Source organism: Pleuronectes platessa, chromosome 22 (genome assembly GCF_947347685.1).
Source record: "Pleuronectes platessa chromosome 22, fPlePla1.1, whole genome shotgun sequence".
NCBI classification, from domain to species: Eukaryota; Metazoa; Chordata; class Actinopteri; order Pleuronectiformes; family Pleuronectidae; genus Pleuronectes; species Pleuronectes platessa.
Window position 1 is genome coordinate 9730903 of NC_070647.1, and position 16495 is coordinate 9747397.

A 16495-nucleotide genomic window follows, 5' to 3' on the forward strand; every position below is an offset into this window, starting at 1 on the left:
AAGCATACCACCTCATCAGTGAAGCATGGTGGAGGTAGTGTTATGGCGTGGGAATGTATGGCTGCCAATGGAACTGGTTCCCTTGTATTTATTGATGATGTGACTGCCGACAAAAGCAGTAGGATGAATTCTGAAGTGTTTCGGGAAATATCTGCTCATATTCAGCCAAATGCTTCAGAACTCATTGGACGTCGCTTCACAGTGCAGATGGACAATGACCCAAAGCATACTGCGAAAGCAACCAAAGAGTTTTTTAAGGCAAAGAAGTGGAATGTTCTGCAATGGCCAAGTCAATCACCTGACCTGAATCCAATTGAGCATGCATTTCACTTGCTGAAGACAAAACTGAAGGGAAAACGCCCCAAGAACAAGCAGGAACTGAAGACAGTTGCATTAGAGGCCTGGCAGAGTATTACCAGGGACGAAACCCAGCGTCTGGTGATGTCTATGGGTTCCAGACTTCAGGCTGTCATTGACTGCAAAGGATTTGCAACCAAGTATTAAAAGTGACAATTACATTTATGATTATATTAGTTTGTCCAATTACTTTTGGTCCCTTAAAAAGGGGGTGCCACATATAAAATGTGTTGTAATTCCTACACCGTTCACCTGATTTAGATGTAAATACCATCAAATTAAAGCTGAAAGTCTGCACTTAACGCACATCTTGATTGTTTCATTTCAAATCCATTGTGGTGGTTTACAGAGCCAAAATGATGAAAATTGTGTCAATGTCCAAATATTTATGGACCTAACTGTATGTATTACATTGTGTTCCTGGAGTGATTTGGATTGGATGTATTTTATGTATGTCAGAAGGAATATTAACAAGTATGATTGCAGCTATGAAGATGTAATAAGTGTTTGTAGAGAAAATTTACATGTCAAGATCTCATTGGTTTTGAAAAGGTCTATCTCCAATCCACATTACCACAGTGACTTTTTAAATGTCAGTGGAATGTGGCACCACTGTGACTTAAGAGATATTTCCTGAAAAAAAGGAGACAAAGGGAATGTTGGTTATTGATCTACTGGTCACTCAGTCTTCCGCATCTGTACATGAATTTTGAGCTTTCATCCATTTCGACTGGCTCCCAAATCCCAGATCACCCACAAAGTCCTCCTGCTCACTGACAAATCCCTCCAAGGCCTTGCAACACATATATGACCTACTTCGACCCTGCACCCCATCAAGGAATCTGAGATCCTTTGAGCGGACTCTGCTCATCATCCCCAACACCAGACTGCGGAATTTTGGAGACAGAGCTTTTAGCGTGCACTCCCCGCCCTCTGGAATGCTCTTCCAGTTGAGATTCGCAATGCCACATCCCCAGTGACATTCAAAAAACAACTCAAAACTCATCTTTTTGAAAATGCACAATACCTGATCTGATACAATCTGTCCTTGTCTTTGTCTCTGTCACCTTAAATACATCCTTCTCCCTCAAATGTATAAAGCGTCCCTTGAAAGGCGATATAAAATTAAAGTTATTAAAATAAATATTCAAAATTCACAGTTGGTGAGATCACAGAGGGTGTTCGTGAAAGAATTTAAACTGCCACACAGTATACCCTTTTTGCGCTTGCATAGACTAGTAGTTTATAATGTTATTTCACCTCTAAACAATCCATAATGGTAGAAAACACTGATGCAGTTAAAGCATATTATTTGAATAATTGACTGTAGGTGTCAGACGGGAAAGACATGCACATATTTGATTGTGGTATGCTCAGCTCGTTTTTAATTATAGCCAGGCTATCCTTCACAACAGGCCCAACACAAATGACTGAACTTCTATCATATTGAAGTGTCTAAATATGGCCGGCCCATTTATATTGAAAGTATCATTCAAATGCGTTTGGAAACCCAGTGACAGGAGATCACCTTAAAGTCCCTGCTTTCTTCTGGCAGCACTGTATTAGATTATGAACAGTTGTGTGGATTCAAGTGCTGACAGGAGATTTCATTGGTTGAGTCATCAGGTAGGACAGGAAGTAAGTTTGACCATTGTCAGAGGTCATTGAGGTGCCCGGCAAGATAATGGACAGACCATGGCTCTGGGAGTGAGAAGAACACAAAACAGAAAGGAAGAGAGGCTGACTTTGTCTCTTCAGTAACGGTACATAATGAACCGTGCTGTGTCTGATGATTTGCATTCCCTTTACCCCCTTTAAATGCTGTAGGTATTAGATTACAGGTCATGTAGCTAGCCTGTTATGCAGGAAGAAAAAATGGTGTGTATCATTTACATTCTATAGTATCTACCTGTAGCAGGAAGCTTTTGCTTATTAAGGGCTAATTAATCATTTTATAACATTCTTCGATGGCCGTACTTAATTGTTCAACATTTATATCACACTAGATTCTCTAATGTAATGACTGGAGCACTTTTTCTAAAGCAGGTTTTCCAGTCTTGGGTGAGTCAGTCCTGATCCGAACTGAACTGAGCAAAAGTCGGGTTTTGAGAACGCTTCAGAGAAATAAATTATCCAAAATGTAAACTTAAGTGCATGTCTCATCAGAGGCTGTCTGTCTTCAGTCACATCAGCTGTTCCACTTTAAACTGGAGCAAATATGTTTGTTTACTTTTGATGTTCTGAAACCTCAGCACATGCCTAAAAACTCTACAGCACGTTCAGATGTCACAGCAGGATTTTGTTATTGCAGAGGAGAAAAAGTTGCACTTGTCACAGCATGGATGGGTCACAAAAACAAGTGATCCCTGCTATCATATTCAACAGTGATCCCAGTCAAAAAATGACTATTGGGTAGTATTTGTTAAATCTGTTTGTTGTTGGGCTCACAAACTTAATCCAAGCGTGTTTGTCATCAGAACTCATTCAGTTTATTTGCACATGTTGCCTCAAAATATAAAAGCTTGTAGGAACCCAGTGATGCTATTTTGTAATATGACTAGTTTTAGCTGCCTCCATCACCCATTGAAGAGGGTGTATTTTTGCCCAGCTTTGCCATCAGTGCACTTCTCTTGGGTCTTTTGAATGACCTATGAGCGAGAGCTTCACTATTCTTGTCTTTCTTTGGTGCTCTCATGCTGCTCTTCCTTTAATTACCACAGCACTTAATTTTAGTTTGATACATTTTCGCTTAATCTCATCTCTATGTGGGGCTGGTCCTGTTTTATTGCCTCATTTTTACCTACTCAACAATACTTTGTACTTTTCATCAAATCAATCAATAGACTACTGAAATAAACCTCAACTAAGCAATTAGTCCTCTCTATCTAGATTACAATCTACAGCCCTCGCAGAACACCACTTCCTCTGGTGTTTCTTGTTTTCAGGCCCCATGTCTATTGTTCTCACAGTCTCATTGTGTTCCTGTACGGTCTGCCCTGTCGCAGTGTCATCTCACACAGCAAAGGCATGTGTGAGATCACACTTCACTGACCAACTTCATACAGGCCACAGAGGCCGAAACAGGCTGTCGGTCCTTTTAGTTTCTTTCCGGTTTGTATGTATTTAATAGATTCTCCAAATTTTTCCTAAAGAGGACACACACCTATTAAAGAATGATTGTTAATAAATAGATGTAAATCTGCAAATGTATAAAGTTAAAAAATGTATTAATAGTCACAGATTTTAAATAGGCATTTCTAAAAAAAATAGTTAACCCATATATCAAAGCAGACTGCTGTTATTGTGTAATTCAGCAATGAAACTAGTACTTAAGCTACATACTTAATATGTCCATGGTCAGTTTTGGCTGTACTTGCACACCAGAGTGCAGCTACAATTTTCTGTCTGAACCTGTCCGATCCTGAACAAACTAGAGCCTGACCCGAACCCGACTTGCATCCTGTTATTTGTATCTGAACCTGACCTGACTCCAATGTTTCCCTGATTACAGGCATGTATAGTGTACAAAATTTAGTTGATGGCTAAGCCAGCGTGACCGAACCCAACCTGATCTCGTATATAATTTCAGAATTCTTGTCTGAACCTGGCCCAACCTGTCAACGGGCCCGACAGGCTCAAGTCATGTATCTGTACTGCATTGCGCACGCACACACACACACACACACACACATTCTAATGTGTGTTTGAGTGACACTCAATGTGTTTCTCTGTGCAATATTGGGTCGAATCTGTATGAAGTGAAACCCATGTATTGGTTTTAATCAAAGCCATATTCAAATGATAGCGCACTTTAATAAATGTCAGTGCAATTTGAATACTGGTCTTTAGCTCTTGGAATGATAATAGACCTTTTGTGACATTTGCAAAACAATAGTTAATGAGGATTGCCTTGACATTAAAGATGTGTGGCTGTTCTCTATGGGATTGAAAACATGCAAAACACTTGAACTGCCAGCCCCTTTTCAGGATTTCTGTCAGCGTCTGCTGCGATCAATGTTTGCTGCCGAATTGTTTTTCTAAATGAAGTTTAAACCTACCAAACTTCATCTTTCTACCCAACTTTCCAATTTCAGTCAATAGCTGATAGAATGGCACTGGCTGTTGTACTTTGAGCCGGGCTCGACATGCCAAATTCTATTTTCACACTCACTATATTGGAGTCCTAACACTTCCCAAGGCGTAGAATCAGGTCAGCTTGGCCCTGGTTTCTGACATGTGGCTCTTTGGATTTAGGACTTGAGTTCTTTGGTGTGGTCTCTCTATTTTTAAGCTTGTATTGGTGTCATCGCCGTGACGGCGACGCCGTCTGTGCCTCACTGCTCCTAAGTGTACCTCCCACACATAACCGAACGTGTGGTTCCCCAGTTGTAACTCATTTCCTGCCTCGTCATTGCAGCTTGATCTAACTGAGCGTGTGCAGCTCATTGAGTTACACATCTCCCCATCTAAAGCTATCTTACACGCGTCTGGTTCCTGGAACGGTGAGTGGAGGGAAAAGGAGAGCGCTCACTTTTCCTGGAACCTGTTTCTTCACAAGGAACCAACGTAGTGTGAAATTTTAAACCCCTTGGTGCCGTTACAATTGAACAAGTGAGCGAGCACTAACACATTCGTAGTGTGTGTGTCTATGTGTGTTTGGTCGTGTAGCCTGAGGATCAGTAGACAGTAGTGGACATTTACACTGAACTCGCTATGCAGCATGACGAGGAATGCAGCTCCATACCCGAGCACTGCATGCGAACAAAGGGCCAACATTGTGTTCAAAAAGTGCTGCCTCACAAAAGTGCCCTCTCAAAGCCTGAAATGAACCCCCACACACCCATCTGTCTGCCCAGCTTCCTATTAGTCAGACCAAACCACCGATACCCTGAAAGACAGGAAGAGGATAGCAACTTAAAACAGAAACTGTACTGTTCTGTATCCGTACCAAAATTGTATTAGTGACTTGGCCCATGTCTCATCCTTCCAACAAATATTCGATTAGACATCAGTTCAGCAGTTTCTGCGTAACCTGCGAAAAGACAAACAAACCAACAACCAAACAAACGGGTGCGAAAAAACGTAACCTCCTTGGTAAGCTAACACTAACCAACAATATCAGAAAACAAAATCCATTTAAATAATTGCTTCACACTCTGTATTTAATATAGATTATTGACCCCATTATGGGTTATTCAGAAATAGACCAGCACAACCCCCGTCTCTGTGACTTTGATGTAATTATACTTTCCCTGCAGGGAGAGACGTCAATTTTTGGCAAATCAAGAGTAGACGGAAAAAAAGACCCAAACATGCCATTCCAGAGATGCTTCAATTTTAGTCTTTTGTATCTAGTAATCTTTAAAAATGTTTTTCTTTTTTCTCTTATGTTTATGGAAGAGTTCCTGGTGTCATTTAGCTTAATGATAGACATTATCAATCTATTTGTTTTTCAATCTGACTAAAGGATTTTTTCTCCTCTTCAGAGCTGGAGTGGTAGAATATGTGGTGAAAAGAGTGTCCTGATGGGGATGGATGGTCACGTTACTGGATAGATGGGTTGATGGATATACAGTAGACACAGCTCACTGTTTAATTTGCGTAAAATCCATAGAATTGTTGATCCATCACTGGGTCAAATGTCATCTACTGTATGCAATAGATTGTTTTCTCTCTCATCTGAGAAAACGTTATAGAGTGGTGAGTAGTTATAATAGTTAAGGATAATAAAACACCTGGATGCATATTTTATACGTCATTTAGGGTAAAACCCTATTCCTGTAGTGATTAGCTGCATACAAATCATAAATTATTAAAAAACATATTCAACGATCCTATAATTTATTAATGAGATTTCAGGAACACTCTTAATTAAAATGGTTTGCTTGTAAGAAAGAAGCCTGATGAAAGCTCTGACTTGTCCTTGAAGGACATTTGAAGCCTGCATTCTTGGCACTCTCCCTCCCGTAAGTGGAAGATAACAAGGAGAAGCCATGTGAAAGAGAAGAACACATAAGAGAGGAAGCCCTGAGTGTGAAGTCTGTTCTCATCCCCTCCCTCTCTGTTAAGAAGCAGGTAGGGTTTAATCTGTCACTAAACCCCATCATTCATTGCCTGTTCTCTTCTAGTATTAGTGTCCCTGGTTTTTACAATGACTATCGGACCATATCAGAAGGACAGAGATTGTTCTAGTGGGTAATGCTCACATTAGACAGCCGTGGATACTTTCAGTCGTTTTATAGCAGCACTTTGGTCATGCAGGGCCTTGCAGTCAATTACAATTATCAATTTATTTATTTTCACCAAACCTAGTTATTTTCATTACCATTACTATGTTCTTGCCCCTGTTTGTTGGTTGATGGTTGGCTTGTCAGAAATTGGAATTTCAATAAAACCTGGTGGAAGGATGTGACATAGGCGAAAAAAGAACCCGTTAAATGTTGGCAAAGACGCAGTCATTTTTCACTTTCTCAAACATTGTGAGTTAGTTATTTTTGACATTTTCACACCCTAAGGTCAGGGGTCTTCTCTTATTTGTACATTAATCCAATATTGCCAAAGAGATTCCGTTCATAATGTCCAAGCATCTTTATTCAATATTCACATTTCTGAAGGATTATTTCCCTTTTGTGCTAACATGGAGCTGACATTTGTTTGTAGTACAAATGTGTGGGGGCACGCATAACAGCACTGGTAATAGCATGTGGGATCAGTAGCTGTCAAGTGTAGGCATGGTAATGGATGTGTGAGTGTATTTTACTCATGATTGTGTGTGTGTGTTTGTGTGCGTGTGTGCATGCATGTGTGCCATTATTTACGATTTGAACACTTCTGTCTCTGTATATTAATCTGTATATTAATCAGCAGGAGTCATTCTTACATCACAGCCCCCTTAGGGCAGCACTCTGATACACACACGTGCACAGCACACACCCACACACCAACATACTAGCTGTCTCCTCCCTTCTTCTCATCGTGCTATTGGTCAGAGGGCTCAGGAATTGCTGACTATTTGATGAGAGGTGGGTTAATGAGCCACTTGGAGCAGCCGCCTTCTGTTTGAGTACTTGTGCCGCTTTTTGTTTGTCGTCAGCCTCATTTCTTGTTGATGCCATCTAACTGCCTGTTGTTGGTCACAATAGGCATAAAAGCACTTTGTCATATGGATAATTGTGCATTGGAGTGCCATTCTGCCATATTGACCTAGGAATGACCAATGTAATGTCAAGGTCATAACAGCTGGCTCACACATACCACCCATCTCTACTCATGAACATTACACAAGGGCCTACATTGACAGGCATTCATTCATGGTCTCTTCATGCTCTTGTGAATATTTACATACATATTTTCATCTTTTTGTCAATATCGCTTGTCTGCGTTGCTCCCTGCCTATACATGCCTGTGTGCAGTCAGGGCCAGAGATTAGCAGCTTCAGAGCTGTAACACTTATAGCGAGAGTCTTACACCAGTGGTCTTAACTTCAGGCAGAATGGTTTTTAAAATGCCTACTGTTCTATGGAATAATTTTTTTCAAAATGAAAGGTATTCTTTTGATTTTACACAACAGGTTTATGAGCCTGCAAACATCAGAATTGTTTGTCTCAACTGTAAGAGAAAGGAGCTGTTTTTGCTGTTCTTGCTCTTTATTTCTCTGACAAAGCATTTTCTCGTTAAGAAGACAAAGGTGATTCTACTTAGTAACTTGACTGTAAGCTTAGAAAGTGCCACTGACATACAAAACTGAGCATTAGTCAGATGTTCGGTGTTAATGACAGTTAACATGCATGCAGCCCCCTGCTGGGCGATTAAATCTCAACAGACTTTATGTAAAATTGGTTAGCTGGTATATGAATATGCAAGTTTGACCAGTATATAAATTCATACATGAGAGAATATGGATCTAAATGTAGGAGTTTTATTTATTTAAATACATTTAAAAAATGCCCTTTTCTCAATGCTAACTTAAATAAATAGATATATAAAATGTGCACAGTGATATAGCGTAAGTATTCCCCACTTTGCTGTTTCCCATTATAGAAGCTGAGACCACTGGTCATTCAACTTGCCAAATGTCTGTTAGTTGACAATCTACTGCTCTTGTGTCTAAATGAAGCCAGGAATCATCAAGGGACAGAGTGGCCCAGTCTGTGACAGACTGTCCTATACTATCAATAATAGCATCAGGCTTGATTGTCAGTGAATGTGTCAGTCAACATAAGAATCAAACCTGTCGGCCCTGTCTTGGTACACATCGGTGTCTTCGAGTCTGTGGCAGTAAACAGCACAGTCTCTATCTTTGTTATTGTTGGACATCAGTGCTCTGTGAGTTGAATCAGAGGACAGCTTATCCCAGGTTCGCTGGGATTGTACTTGATGTAGCTTCAAAAACAGATCCAGGGAAGTTGTGAGACTATGCAGAGTGGTGGTAGAATGGCAAAGGGAGACGAGCAGAAGGAGGAAAACACAGACACCTCTCTGTCTGATCTTCTATTTTTGGTTTTCTTCCACACAAGCACAAAAGTAATCCAGGAATAGCAGTTGAAAATGCTGAGAAACATTTCTGCACCTCTTTGAAGTGTCATCCAAGGGCTTCTTTAAAACATGCACATAATAAACTGTGGTGTACTCTCCAGGCTGCATCAAGCTGTGTAAGGAAGAGGGTTGTTACTAGGAAAGAAGGAAGGGAGAACGGAAAATCGAGGAAGTGACTAAAACGCAGAGAAAATAAAGAATGTGTAAGTGCACATCTTCTGGTGTGCGTAAGAGATCTGAAAAACCAGACAGCCGCTGCTTTGTCCCGCAGCTTCTCATCATGCAGGGACTAAAAGATGGCTATACAAAATGACTGCTTCTAGAGCCAAGGCCAAATGTACAGGTAACAAGATGACACAACATTATGCTTTTCCATTCCAACTGCCAACAAATCCTGTGTACCAAGCGTCTGATGATAGGTTAACACACTGCTGATATTTATATGCACCCTATGGAGGATCTGATGGACTGAGTTTTTTTGAGACACTTGGTTGTGACTGTTAACAAGTGTGTGTGTGTATGTGTGGTTTTGTGTGTGTCCGTGTCTGCATATGCTTGCGAATAGTCGATTATTTTTCCAAAACCATACATTGATCATTCTGAAACAAATTACAAGAATAACATTTTAACTGATTTAAAAACACCCGGACTTACAGGCCTGATTTACTTGTCCCTAAATTACTTGCAGATTGGGGACAGTCTGGCAGAAGCAGTTTTAGGATTTAGCTTTGAGGATATTTCCAGACATTTGTTTGTAGCATTAAGCCGTTAACAGAACATGTTCCCCTTTTCCTCTCCCTGCACCAAGTCTTTTTTTTAACACCATCACTCACTTTTCCAGGCCTTTTGGCAGACGGCATCTAAACATAAAGCTATTAACAGTCCAATGCCACTTTGATTTAAGAGTACTCATCCTTGCACTTAGACCGGTCCGATCTGTGTGTTCTCCTTTTAACTTTGTTTAGTCATCAGGTAATATACCGTTATCATCACATGGAAACTTGGCCTGATTTTACCGCCAGGCATTACGGTGGGGGAAAAATTCATCAAAGCAAGACACTAGATATGCTGGTAAAAGTCATCTGAGGCTATAGAGATTATCTAGAAGGAACTTTGCTGCTATTTTTTCCGTATATCTGAAAAGCCCACCACTGTGATTGTTGTCTTGATCTGTATTGAATGTTTTCTAAAGGTGATTGGTCTGTGTGATGCCTATCACAAGTCTGACTGACATGAGCTGCTTTGTGCCAACACACTCATCCACCCATCCCCGATACAGAGTGTCTGCATGGTAACATGAGATTTCCTGGTCAGTGCTAGCTTCCCGTAACAGTGTAGGTGTTGTCACATCACTTGAAAATACCGTAGTAGCAACTAATGTTTTCACTTTGAAATGGGTCACCACTACACTGACTCTTAAGTTTCGGTCCAGTGCGGCCGACTGCTAATGGTGTGATTCAGGCTTGAAAAGCACCTTTTGCTACAAATTTCCAGTATTGATCACATCCCATAAAATGAGTAGAAGAGATATATTTTAAGCTGCTCTCATACATGCCTTGAAGTCCTTGAATGGGCTTCACGTGAGAAGAGAATTCAAATGTCTGAGTCAGTTGTTTTGGACTGTTTCCCGGAAGTTTTCCTACGTAGCGAGCACACAATGGATGAGAAACTGGAGGAAAAAATACAATTGGGAGACGTCACCAACAAAGATGTCTGCTTGGAAAAACAATGACGTTTGAGAGCTTTTGGTGATGAGCACCAAGCGAGTGAGGATGTGCTGTTAACAAAAATGTGCTTTCTTTGGCAGAATTTATACGTCATGTCCTGCTCTTCACAGGCGTTATCCTTCGCCTGATTATGTGGACATTTTCCTGTTGTAAACACGCCTGACCCAGATAATATCGTGTTGCGTTCCTCATATATGAAAGAGAAACTCTGGAAAAAATGTCTGGACTTTTAGTCAACATTGATCATCTAATATCAGTTCATTGACGAGTGTGACGAAATGGTGAAATATAATAGTTACATGAGCACATTCTCTGCAACTGTTGTTCATGTGGTCAAAGGGCAGACGCACCAAGAAGAGGTACAGTATCTCTCAAGATAATGCACAGAAAATACAGACCTTTGATTCCCTGGCGTTCCCCTGGCTGTAGCACAGTCTGTGTTGCCTGCCACAAAGTCCCCCCCCAAGAGGGGAGCAGCATGAGCAGGTACAAACAGCTTCCCTCTGGTTCTGGTGGAGAATGCTAACTCCTGTTCTCTCTCCTCGTGTTTCCGTGACGGAGGATGTGGCACCAGGTCTCTGCTAGCCAGGCTTGGTTTGCTTCTTGTGCGTCTCTCAATCTCTTCCCTGGTTCAGGTAGATTTCCAGGCTCCAGATTCACTGGATGATAGACTGTAACCTTTTAACTAGTCTTCCATCAACCAAAGAAATATCCACAGGTTTCATTCTCTCTAAAGTTGGCTTACATAGTTTGTTGTTGGATCAGCAGGTAGGCAGACCCATGACTAAATTATTGAGGCTTGGTCATGACTCTTATGTTGCTTGACTAACTCCTCAATGTATTTGTATTGTGATATAACTCCAGTGACTTCACATAGCTTCATCTTGCAGAATTTTTCACTGACTGTCGGAAGTGGATAAAAAAAACCCTACTTAGCTGTTTTGGGATTTCATAGCAATCCTCCTTGTTCAGTTTTACTTCAACAGTCTTTTATCAGAAATCACAGCTGTTGTAATTTGTCTCTATAGGGTTGTAATAAGATGTTCTACAAATCAGTGTTTTTGAATTTAATTTAATGTTAAGAGACTGGGCTTCAGTTTCCTCTTTTATACTTATCTCTGTTGTCCTCAGTTCACCAGACACATTCCTCCCACGTTCCCAATGAGCTACTGAGCAGAGGCTCACAATTTAAAGCTGCTGTAGAACATGACGCTGCATGCAAATATCTTTCTTAGTTGAATTTGAGGTATCTTTATGTAATAACATTTGGCACCAGAAACGTAGTCCTGTCCTGTGAAACCATAAGAATCACGTCTGCTTAGTTTGTGCTAGTATGGTCTTTTAGCATAGAATGACTAAATGGATCAGAAACATGTAGCACAGAAGGTTGCGTTCCCTTATTGAGCAGTTCAGGATGAAGAGGAGCTGAGCAATGCAGTGCCAAGACTGTTTTAGTCCACCTGCATTGCAGCAAATTAAGCCAAAGTAAACCATTTTGCCTTCATGAACATCATCAAATTTCAATTTTCTTTACAGCACATTACCTCGTGTCAGCAGGGATATCCCTCGAGTGATTATACAACACCACTGCTTTCTGTTTCTCCCTGCTCAGCTCAGTAAACACGGCAGTCTGTGAACGCGTAACTGTACGCCCCGAGGCTTTAGGTCCGCGCAGTCGTGTCGGTGAGTGATACAGCAGGTGGTGGGATGGTACGCAAGTCAGGCCAATCAACGAAAAAAAGACATGAATGATGCCATGCTCTTACATGGCTTGTTTTTATGGTAGCTTTCAAATACTTCACTCAGATCCAATAACATCTTTCAACCATCTTTTCATAGTGCAACAATAATTGTATTGAATTTTATTTGTATAGCGCCAAATCATAATATACATTATCTCAAGCCACCTTACATAGGAGGTCAATAGGGAGGTTCAGGTGACATGTTTCCAATGTGCGGAGACTAGAGAGGACCTAAGACCCGACTCGACAGCTCGAGAGGCCCAGTGTTGTGTTGCTGCAGGGGTCTCTGCTCCATCCCATGACCCCATTGTGTTTGATTAGGATCAAGTTCCTTCCTACACAGGTCTGGAAACACATACGATTAATCTCTTCTGGTGTGCAATGACTTCAAATAAAGCAGGAAAGGACCTCGCACAGAGATTCATACCTCATGTAGTCACAGCCTAAGACCTAATTTTGAGAAACTGAAATTTTTCAGAGGAACACCCACAGAGGCAACCTGTGAGGAGGGGATTTTCAAATGGGACAGATGTAAACCCCCTGCAGACAACACAGCTGTGTGTATCACACACCAGCCTTTATCTTTATAGTGGCAGCTGAGTAAATACACAACAAACATAGCGTTGCATCAAATGAAGGTATCTCAACCTGCTTTTGTCGTAGAATTAATTTATATTTTCAAAAAAATGACAATCTCTGATATATGGTTATAAGATAGAAACTCTGAGAAATATTGGTAGTTTATATCCTGCAATTAACTATCTATCTACCAGTGAATTATTTATTTATTCGCTTTAAATATAAAAATTGTTAATTTCCATGTCATTATACTAAAGTCCCAGGCAATGTCTTCAAATTGCGTATATTGTCCGACTAACAGCTCAATCTTAAAGATGATCATTTTAATATCATAAATGTCAAAGAAAATCAGCAAATATTCACATTTAAGAACTGGGACCCTCCAAACAAGACGTTATCAGTCGGCATTAACAGTCGGTGTGCTGCCACTGGTCAGCTGTTGTTTGTTTAACTTTGTGGGTATTTGGCAGATTTTGCCTACTTAAACAACCGTCCCTGGTTAAACACAAGCCAAAGTAAAGTGGGTGATGTCAAGCCTACGTAGATTGTTATAAATGTGTTAGAACGATGTTTACTGACTATTCACCCGTGAGTGGCATCACTGAGGATGTCAAACCTCAGCTGTGAAGCAGTGGTGGTAATTATTTAAAATTTTGGATTAGTCTTCAACATTCACTGTTGATTTTCTGCCAAACATCAACTTTTTTTATGGAGCCTGTGGATTTGATCTGGAATGACTTGCAAAAGTATGAAACATATAAGCTAAACATTGATTTTTAGGACATGACTAAATCTTTCTGTTTTGAGTTCAGCTGAAATGGAGAATTAGACCTCACATGTCTATTGTTCTCTGCGTAAACCTACAGAGTTGTTATTTGTTTGGGGGGAAATAAAAATAAATAAATTCTTAGCTGCTTCTGTAAAATACACAGTATAAGAGACTGGTCCTTTAGCTTTCACACCTGTTTGGAACATTTCATGAAAACTTTATAGGTGGATCTGTTGTAATCCGTCACCTAAGATTCAAGTTTCCTACACAAACAAGTTAACCTGTAACCAAATCCTCCCTCCTTGCATTGTTTTTGCTACAGCGTCTGTAGTTAATTTCTGTTCTGCCTGCGTGTTTGTCAGGGTACACTCTGTACAAGCAGCAGACAGGAATTTCTCTCCTGTACTCTTGAGTTTACTTATGTTTGGTAGCAGCACCAAAACATTTCTCTCCTGGAGAATGTTTTATAATTGTCTCTTGATTGAATGAGGCTTAAAAGGAAATGGCATGAGGAGCCTGGTGGGTCTGCGGATGATGGAGACGAGCGGAGAGTTTCAGCACACCAAGGTAATGCTGAGTATTTGTTTGTGGTAATGTCAGTGCATCAAAGTGCTGCATTTAGTTTTAGATATTCAGAATAGATTACCTTATCCTCATTCAAGTTTTTAACAATATTCAAAACCAGAAAAATTCCCAACTTTATTCAAGGCAACGTTATGTTTCATGTCGGTCACCTTTTAACTGCGTGATATTGGCTTTACCAGCTGCTTTATTATTTGTGTCAAAAACTCACTGCTAGCCAGTTATCCGGTCGGCTGTTTTTTTCCCATCTTGGTCACTCGTAATTTGACCACGATTGCTGATTGCTTTTTGCTCCATAACGTGAATGAATCTTGAATACATTATTTTATACATCAACATGATTTGCGTCAGGTAGATTTTCATCAGCATTAGTAGCAACAATGACGCCTCCAATGACCCCACAACATCATGAAAACATTTTTTTTGATTTTGTTTTGATTGAGAGACACCTAGCGGCCAAAGTTACACATTGTTAATTTAAGTCCACAACCACAGACATCATCAAGTCTCAGGGTCTGGCCCTTTGTTGTCTTTCTTTTCCCCTTGTGTTTTTATCTAGAAAAACTTAATCAATTCCTGGGGATGTGAATAGAGCAAGATGCCAGGTCAGCAAGATGAGCTGCCTCTGCAACAAATGTCCATGGTGGGCAAACCACCACAGATTCTTTCTCATCACATTTGCTGCTGGAGTACATCTGCGCCTGTTTGCTTTCCTTTCACTCTCGTCCAGAGGGGTTTCTGTTTTTTTACCGAGCCGGCTCCGGTGTTCTCTCCATCCTGCATCACAGCTCCCATGGAGTTCAGCAAGCTTGTTGATCGTGTTCTGCTCGGGATTCACCCTGTCCTGAAACATAATGTCCCAGCACGAGAACAGAACAAAACCATGCTCTCCGGAGACTTGGCATGCTAGTTATGTCAGTTGGGAAGATTAACATGTATTCAGACTATTAATGTTAAATCATCACCACCTCACTCCAAAGCAAAAATGGAAAAATCATTTTTATACTTGTCCTCCTGCTAACATAAAAATCCTTCAATAGCACCACAATCCTGACTGAAAAGAGCCCCATTTGTAATTGTTGCTAAGCAACATTAGGAGCCATTATCAGTGTTGGGTACTTGCATCTGTGTGGTGTTTCTGGCGTTAAAAACAAGTGTGAACAAGCTGTCCAAGTCATCCTTGCTAAACCTGACCTGGCTTCCCTCTCAGTATCCCAGACATCCTCTTTCCTGTGCTGTTACTTGTGTATTCTGGTCACTACAGAATTTTTTTCTTCTGAATTGAGTTTGACTAACTCATTCTCTTGGTTCCCTGCAATCCCATTTATATGTGAAGCACATTCCCAAACACACAGATGAGACTATGGAGGCAGACCTGAGTTAGCTCCCATGGGCCCTAATATTGAATTAACATTCATTATTCACATGTCATTAGCCTCCCAATCAGTCACCATCCATAATGAAAAGGTGTGTGCACTGCAAGGTCAGCGAAACAGAGACCAAATGGAAGATCGTAAACGTCAAAAAATAAGGGTGGAAAAAATAAACAGCCATAGGAAAGAGACTGATGGAGAAGAAAAGTTTGACAGAAAAAAAGTGATATTCATGTGTTAAGCCCAGTCGATCTTTACCTCCACAAAGGCGGGTAGGTTTTCAGCAGGATCCAACAAAAACAAATGCAGGGATTAACATGACACTTGATGGAGGGGTGCAGTATGGGTCAGGGAAGAAGGCATAAACCTTTGGTGCCGATCAAGGGGCAGATCCAGGAATTTACCAAGAACCTCTGGTAAATTTCCAGAGGTTCTTTGTTGACATAAGGACATTACTGTCTCCAGCTGCTCTACATTTTCAACAGATTGAAGGAGCTCCACATAATGATTTTTCAGCAGCTGCTGAGTCATGCAGACTTATTCCTGGGTAGCACTCCAATGTACCAGTACAGGAGCAGAGTGTTGCTGTTGTCGTTCTGTTACATAACGAATCTCTCTGAGCCTCATGTCATGTCAGTTCTATAAACAATTGGTATTATATGATGACATTTCTGAAGATTAGAACCCTACACTGTTGTCTCTATGAATGAAGTCAGAATCACAATCACATTCTGATATGATTAAAATAAAAAACCTGCATAACTTAAGGTAAGAATCAGCCGTAGAATAAAAATCGAATTTCTTGTTGCCATCAGAATTTATATCTAGATA

General features: G+C 40.6%; 1 protein-coding gene across 2 annotated transcripts in view; it reads left to right on the forward strand.

Annotated features, from left to right (window-relative positions):
* ahcyl2b (adenosylhomocysteinase like 2b) overlaps positions 1 to 16495 on the forward strand; it is a 38994-nt gene that overhangs the window by 5248 nt on the left and 17251 nt on the right. The window contains exon 1 of one of the 2 annotated variants that reach the window (XM_053414850.1): positions 14257 to 14276. The exons of the other annotated variant lie outside the window; for it this stretch is intronic. The gene's annotated coding sequence lies outside the window, so the exon portion shown is untranslated. Of the gene's footprint in view, positions 1 to 14256; positions 14277 to 16495 lie in introns of those variants that run through there. 2 annotated transcript variants of the gene reach the window in all.